Source organism: Spea bombifrons, chromosome 4 (assembly GCF_027358695.1).
Source record: "Spea bombifrons isolate aSpeBom1 chromosome 4, aSpeBom1.2.pri, whole genome shotgun sequence".
Taxonomy (NCBI): domain Eukaryota; kingdom Metazoa; phylum Chordata; class Amphibia; order Anura; family Pelobatidae; genus Spea; species Spea bombifrons.
In genome coordinates, this window is record NC_071090.1 from 59,078,036 (window position 1) to 59,086,693 (window position 8,658).

An 8,658-nucleotide genomic window follows, 5' to 3' on the forward strand; every position below is an offset into this window, starting at 1 on the left:
TAGACATTTTAATAGTTTATTTTTATCATTTAACAAAATGCAAAGTGAGTGAAAAATATAAATCAAACCAATATTTGGTGTGACCACCGTCTGCCTTCAAAACAGAATTGATTCTTCTAGGTAAGCATGCACACAATTGTGTAAGGAAGTCGGCAGGTAGGTTGTTACAAACATCTTTGAGACCGAACCACAGTTCTTCTGTGGATTTAGGCAGCCTCAGTTGCTTCTCTCTCTTCATGCAATCCAAGACAGAGTCGATGATGTTGAGATCAGGGGTCTGTGGGGGGCCATACAATCACTTACTGGACTCCTTGTTTTTCTTTACACTGAAGAAAGTTCTTAGTGACAGCTATATGTCTGAGGTCAGTGTTATGCTTTAGAATACATTTGGGGGTTATCAGATGTCTCTGTGATGGTATTGTATGGTAGGTAAGTATCTGCCTATACTTCTCTGCACTGAGGAGACCATTAATTCTGACCCAATCCCAAACTCCATTTCCAGAAATGCAGCCCCAAAGTTGCAAGGAACCTCCACCATGCTTCACTGTTGTATGCAAACACTCATCCTTGTAACTCTCTCCAGGAATCGGCAAATAATACCAGTTCCTGTGTTTTCGTGAATAGTTGAGTGGCTTGGCCTTGTTTCCTTATCGGAGGTATGGCTTTTTTGCCACAAGTCTTCCATGATGACCACTTCTGACTAGACTTCTCGGGATAGTAAATGGATGTACTAAGTTTCCTTGGCCAACCAGTGTGTCCATGGTCCAAAACATTGCCTGTTTCTTTGTACTTCTTCAAAACAGCTTGGACAGAACATCTGGAAACTCCTGTCTGCCTTGAAATTTCCCCCTGAGAGAGACATGGTTGAGGCAGTATAACTATCTGGAATGTTGTTGCTGTGCTCAGTCTTGCTATGGTGAATAACTTTTGACATTAAACTGTCTTCAGTAGTGTCACCTTGTAAGTGAGTTTGACTGTTTCTCACTCAGTTTTATTCCTTCTACACAGTTGTTTCTGTTTCAGTTAATAATTGTGTTTTGTATCCATAAGGTTACTTGCACAAAACAGTTACTAACTATCTTTTCATTGCCTTACATTTATATTAAATGCTTAGGTGAAATCATACTTTTTCTAGAAATCCAAGGTTCTGGACCAACCTTTTAGCTTTGCAATAAATTGATCATGTTTAAGGTAATTATGTGAGTTTTCGAACTGCTGAATTGGCATGTATACCCAAAGGAGAATGTATGCATTTGAGTGTGTACCCAAATGTTCACCTTGGTCAGAGTTAAGGCTCTTCCGAGGTCAACATCAGCAAAGACCCTGGTCTGGCTGGGCATTTAATAATTTACTACTAAATAAGTAGCTAATTACATATTTAACAACAACATAGCAAGAAAGAGATAGTTTAAAGGAGCCGTGTTAATAGTAGTGATCACACATGTTGACACTTGCCATGTTTTAATTTGACTATTACCAACTTTGTTAATTTGTTACATGTTAGGGTTTGGCGAGTAGAACACAATACCCCTCACTTTCAGAATGTGTTCCTTATCTCAGAACAACTTTACATCTGTATTTAAAATAATATTTTACTTACATTGTATTTACACCTTGAAAAATGCATTAAGTACTTCCACCACAGATCCTTGCTATTTTCCTTTACTTTTTGAAATAGGTTCCACATAGCATGTGTCATATGTTAACTGGTAGAAAAAATAATAATAAAAGCCTTACTAGTCAAACAGGAAGCTTTAAACTAATGATTAAATGACAGCAAAGTGGGTAGGTAAGGAACAGCTCCATGTACATATCCCCATAAACATCAATTTTTGTCATCACACGGTGTCAAGTGGCAATTAAGCTGCCAGCACCCAAGTTTATGTAAAACTTCAGCTACCTAAGGAACATTGATCAAATTTATGAGCCTAGAAAATGTTTTACACATTTGATAAAAGCACAGCATATAAATTAGCTCACGTTATTAGCATTCACCACCTATCAGGGGAAAGATCTCCTACTGTATCCTTAATGCCCAAAATAACAGGCTGTATTTGTGAAAAAAAATAATGATTGAAGGGTTAAAGTAACTGCAAGATAAAAAATGTTTCATAATAAAGATGAAGATAGTCAATGGTTCCAAGTGTGATATGTTTGTGTTTGTATGTGGCTTTGATGGTGGTCCATCTCTACGGAAAGACATCATCATTGCCGTATTGTGTTCATTGCCGTATTGTGGAAAAAATAAAAAGCATAAACCATATAAACACTTCAGAATATAGTACATGATGGACGTGCATCATGAACACCTGATATTCCTTTTATTTAAGTATACAGCTTAAGTCCTAGGCTTTATGCAAAGCAGTTTCCCCCAGCCAGTCCCATGACCTATCTTGCTCTTCACATGTTACTCACAATCCCAGTGAGAGAGCACAGGGATGACATCACTTCATCACTTCCTGCTTTAAAATTGCCAGTGACGTATCCTGTCTTAGGATGACTAGGTATAGGTTGTCAGGTCCAGGGGGTATTAGTCCCCCTGCTGCCAACCCAAGGGTAGAGGGCCATGAGGGCGATCAGGCCCCCTGGTTTCCCTCTCAATGGGCCGGGTAGAGGGGAGATCGTTTATCTCCTCAACTGGCCCATTTACACTATGGATTCTGTGCCAACTCAGCGCAGCCCCCATAGACTAAATATTAAGGCAGTGCAGAAACCGATGGTAGTGCAAAAGGTATATAAGAAAACCGAATACAGCAAGAGAAAAAGATGGGCCAGTTGAAAAACCACTGCTCAACCTTTTCATCAGTGAACTGTGGCGAAATAGGAAGCCCAATTACCTAATAGGGTGTCACCTCCTAGTAAAGTGGTCCAGATGCTGCTTCCCTAAGACCTGCCACCCTAGGCCTAATTGGCCTAGACAAGAACATGTCACTGCTTATATGAGCATGTGTACAAATACATAAATAATCATTGAATTCTGTATAACCATACAGAACCTCTTATTTAACAAACACCAAGCCTCACTCTTCCAGCATTCTATAATGCTGTAAGTGCTTTTATATTTATATAATCCAGCGGTGTAACCAATCAGAAAACACATTTGTTTCATACACCCTGGCAGAGGTCCAATAGGATACTTCTTTTAGTCTTTATTTTATATGGCTAAACACATAATTGACAAGAAAAAAAGCTGTGTGCATGTATTCTCTATACTATTAATTGCTTAAAACATTTTTTTACACTCAGGCTGCATTTGAAAACCTTCCCAGGCTTGAACACCTGCCAAAAATATGACAGTTTTCAAAATTTGAACTGGGACCAAGCCCTGAGTGGATTAGTTGGACTGCGTTGTTTGTTATGAAATAGATTAGGCCTGTAATACTAGTTCTCTGACCCACATTGCAAATTAAAGGTGGATATACCGAGATTTCAAAACCCCACAAGTCCAGACAAGCTACAAGTTGGCCCTGCATAAAGCATTATTACCCATGCCCTTCTATTGAGTTTAATGGAATTGGCTCCAATACATAAAACACATTGTGAATTCAGTGAGTTTAAAATTAAGCTCTTTTTGCAAACTCCCATTTTAGTGAATGAACTACAATCTCTGCTCCTTCTTCCATCATACTTGTAAAATTACGTCACACAGCAATACTTTCCTTAAATTGCTTCTAAAACAGGAATTCTATATACATACAATTCTATGATCTAATATTCTGCCAATTTCCATGTCTATGCCATTTTGCCCCCAAAAGCTTGCCTGTGCAATATAGCCCCCAACCAGCTTGCCTGTGCCATCTTTGCCACGAAACAGCCTGTCTGTACCACCTTTGCCACCAAACAGCCTGCCTGTTCCATGTTGCCCTCAAACAGACTGCCTGTGCCATTTTTGCCACCAAAAAAAAGTAGAAGAACCTTACACCTTTAAAAAAAAACAACTAAAGTACTTATCTGACACAGAAAAGGCAGCCCTGCTACAGCAGCGACCTTCCTCCTTCTCCATGGTCTGACTCTTCTTGCCACTGTTTGCTTGAAGCATCCATTCAGTAGTAGCAAAGTCCTCCCTTGGAAATCAGTGGGGAGAATTTTCACATATGCAGACCAAACCTCTGCCTGCAGTGTTGTTAAAGCCAGCAGGCTGGAGGTAAGTATATCATGTGCACAGAGATGTGTGTGTCTGAACACATGTCCTGGGGAGTGTGGAAAAGGGTAAATGCATATACAAAACGCACAACGCTAAAGTGCATATGATGGCTGGAGTACCCGTTTAAATAAATCTAGACGGGCTATGTCTACTGTTTCTCACTGGATATTTTTCTAGTTATCCAGTCAAAAAATAAATTAGGATAGTTGATTCAGATCTTGCAAACCATTTACATCCATATATTTGGCAATTCGTTCCTTTAACATGGTTTCCATTGATTTCCACAACTATTAATGAAGTTGGCTTCCCCGCTACTTTTTTGTGAAGCGGCACTACAGTTGGCAACTTCCAGTCTTCTGGGACTACTCCTGCCAATAGTGACTGATTAGATAAGTCTCCGAAGGGTTATGCCGGCACACTTCAAAGCTCTTTTAATAATTTTGGGTATATCCCATTCATTTATCTGTTTTTTAGAGCTCCTTCCTCTGTAAATATGCATGCTTTACATGTCACATTGTTTCTTGTTTCTGTGGTACATACCTTTCAATTTCCTCTGTAAAAACTAAACAGAAGTAATTATTTAGGCAATCAGCTAGATCTTTATAACTCCCTTCATTTGTCTTTAGTATATATATATAATTGCTAAGCATTCTGCATTTTAATTACATGTGTTAATGTTCCTCTGTTTTCAAACCAAGTTAAGAGTTTAGAATCTAGTTTGTGCAATGTGTCCTCAGCTCTGACCTTCATATTTAGCATATACTCCTAATTGAGAAATAGCTGTTAACCTGTTGAGTAACACATAATTACAAAATCATTATAGTCCTAAAGGAAGTAAGTCACAGAACAATCAGAAGTGTTTTCTTTCCACAGAAAGGACTGTGCAAACGTACACGCCATACAGAGACCTCATACTGGCTGGTAGATGTCTGTCTATCGGTAGCCGGTCTCAGTGGCGTGACAGCTGGCATCACAAGTCTACTTTGTAGTGTACATAGTTGGCAGTCTAAGTAAGTAAGTCTAAGTTAAATAAATAAAATAGGATATGTCCGCTCCTACTATTGAAAACATGGTGTACCCTTTAACACATTAGCCTATTTTCCCCCTCAGAAACACTGCCTTGTCTTGAAGGCAAACCAGATGATCTTTCAATCCCTAAACCAAAACCATACATCTCAAGGGGGGTGTCCAACCTGCGCCCCTCCAGCTGCTGCAGGACTACATCTCCCATACTCCTCAGCCGGCCCCTAGCTGAAAACAGCATTACGGGATATGTAGTGCTGCAGCAGCTGGAGGGCCGCAGGTTGGACACCCATGTATTAAGGTATGCTGGGACCCACTCCATGGTATCAGGAAACTAACAAAATCAGGGGTATAGTCCTTCTTCCTTCATCACATGCCCGCGTTCTCCCTCTTCCTATCTCTGCCACCTACCCCTTCCCAGGCCTATTCTTACCCCCACCACTTGCTATCTCTCCCCTAATCATCTTGCGCTGCCTGTCACTCCCCTTTCCACAGCTGTATGTGTCCTGCCTCAGCACTATTATCTTCTCCTTATCTCTACTCACCAACTTTATTATTCCTTCCTCCGTGTTTTGCATTTTAATATGCAAATATGATTATATTTTATTTTGATCATGTGCAGTGATACGATGCACAGCGCACACAGTACTAAACCAGTTGGATTGGTATGATGACTAATTTTAAGGTTACATTTAACATACAGGACATGTGATTTACAAACAATGTGTGCAACCAATGACAAACCAGCTTATCCATGTACCAAATTATAAGGTGCAATTCTTTTCTTTTCAGCGAATAAGCATAAATAATTAGTAGGTGTGTCTGGTTGATGTAAAAGAAACATTGCTAGATCATCCATTGCTCGGTTTTATGTTTACCATATAGTGTCTTCGCAGCAAAATATTCCAGCAAAATAAAAATTATAACATTCCTTTTAGTGGTTCCATAATCAGTGTCCCCATTATGGATTGGCCAGTGAGTCACCTCCTCTTCTGTGTGCTATGTGCTTGTTGTGGGGTTAGGGTCCCACATTCAGGAAATTTCCAGGTGCAAAGTCCAAGCTAACAAAGTATTAAAGGGGCAATCCAGAATCCATAGAAGGTCAGGGTCACAAGCAACACTAGAAAAGTCCAGAAAAAAAGCAAGCCACAGTCAGATTATACTAGAAATCTAATCAAAAGAAGCCACGGGTCTTCAAATTAAAGGCATCAGCTAGAGGTTTTTATTAGAAAAAAGGTTAATGTCAAATGTATAGGATGTCAGATATGTGGTATACACTCATTGGCCACTTTATTAGGTATACCTATTCAATTGCTTTTTAACACAAATAGCTAATCACCCAATCACATGGCAGCAGCTCAATGCATTTAGGCACGTAGACATAGTCAAGACAACTTGCTGAAGTTCAAACCGAGCATCATAATGGGGAAGAAAGTGGATTTAAGTGACTTTGAACATGGCATGGTTGTTGGTGCCAGACGGCCTGGTCTACTGGGATTTTCACGCACAATCATCTCTAGGGTTTACAGAAAATGGTTGTCACGGACTGGGTCCATACAGATGACTGAAAGGACCCAGCGCGCCCAAAGATCGTGTGCAGGAGTCACAATGCAGTAGTGGAGTTGGACAGGGCCTGGTTGCAGGGTGACCACACTCACCCAGGTGTTGAGCGCCTAGGGTTGTGCAGCCAAACAACAGCGCCCTGATATGGCAGCGGATGTAGTCCAGAACAAAGTGAAATCCTGCAGGCACCCTGGAACAGGCATGAGACATCACACAAGAATAATGTGCAGGATGCTGCAGGCTGGGAGTATGGAAGCTAAGCAAAGGGTATAGCAGAAACATAACAAGCAAGGGACAGGGAGACAGGCACGAAACATAACCAGACAAGACATACATGTTACAGGGCACTACAGTGAACCAGACAAGGAATAAACATTACTAGACAAGATATACATGATACAGGGCACAACAAAGGACAGGGATCAAGGCAAGGAACACAGGGGAAGGAGTGAGGAGCCGGAACCCTTGGATGCTTCTCCTTAAAGCAAGGATAGGACATATTAACTGGGACATGGGGAGAGGAGAGAGGAACCGGAATCCTCAGATGATTCAAGGAAGAAGGGCAAAGGTACATAAAAGACAGACAAACATGAATACAGGAACTAGCCTAAGACTGATTGATAACAATTGGAGATTCCGTCACATGATATGGCCATAGTATGCTTAGCCCACCACTACGCCAAAGTACTCCAATGACGGTGGGTCCTAACGCTAATCCCTGCTGACAGTGGTACGAAACAAACCAAACATGTAAACCAAACCCATAGCACTGAGACATACCTTTAGACTGAAGACTGAGACAAACAGAACACATAGGTGGGGCACACCTTATAAAGGAAACAGAGCTGAAGCAGAAGCAAGGAATGGAAGATCAGAACAAAGCAACAGGGAATCCAGGAATGGATCGAAGCAAAACAGGGAAACTGAAACAAGACAGATATGCAGCTCCGCAGCCTGGGCAGAACGTGACAATGGTCCAAAAAAGAGAAAATATCCAGTGAAAGGCAGTTGTGTGGACGAAAATGCCTTGTTGATGTCAGAAGTCCGAGAAGAATGGGCAGACTGGTTTGAGATGGACTCAAACAACCACTCCTTACAACCAAGGTATGCAGAATACCATCTCTGAACGCACAACACGTCGAATCTTGAAGCAGCAGAAGACCACACTGGGTGCCTCTCCTGTCAGCTAAGAACAGGAAACTGAGGCTACCATTCCTACAGGCTCACCAAAATTGGACAATGAAAGACTTGAAGAACGTCTCATGGTCAATTCCATCTGCGACATTCAGATGGCAGGGTCAGACTTTTGGCGTAAACAACTTAAAAGCATGGACCAATCCTGCCTTGTATCAACTGTTCAGGCTGGTGATGGTGGTGGTGTAATGGTGTGGAGGACATTTTCTTGGCACTTTGGGCCCCTTAGTACCAATTGAGCATCATTTCACCACGACAGCCTACCTGAATATTGTTACTGACCATATCCATCCCTTTATAACCACTGTTTACCCATCTTCTAATGGCTACTTCCAGCAGGATAATGCACCATGTTACAAAGCTCACATTATCTCAAACTGGTTTCTTGAACATGACAATGAGTTCACTGTACTCCAACGGCCTCCACAGTCACCAGATCTCAATCCAATAGAGCACCTTTCGGGTGTGGTGGAACGGGAGATTCATATCATTGATGTGCCTCCAACAAATCTGCAGCAAACGTGTGATGCCATCATGTCCATATGGACCAAAGTCTCGGAGGAATGTTTCCAGAACCTTGTAGAAAGTATGCTTCTGAAGAACAAAGGCAGTTTTGAAGGCAAAAAGGGTACTAGCAAGGTGTGCCTAATAAAGTGGCCAGCGAGTGTAGGTCTTTGAGTTCAGTCTAAGTCTTGACCACAATATACCACTGTGCATTGATTGGCCTTTCACCA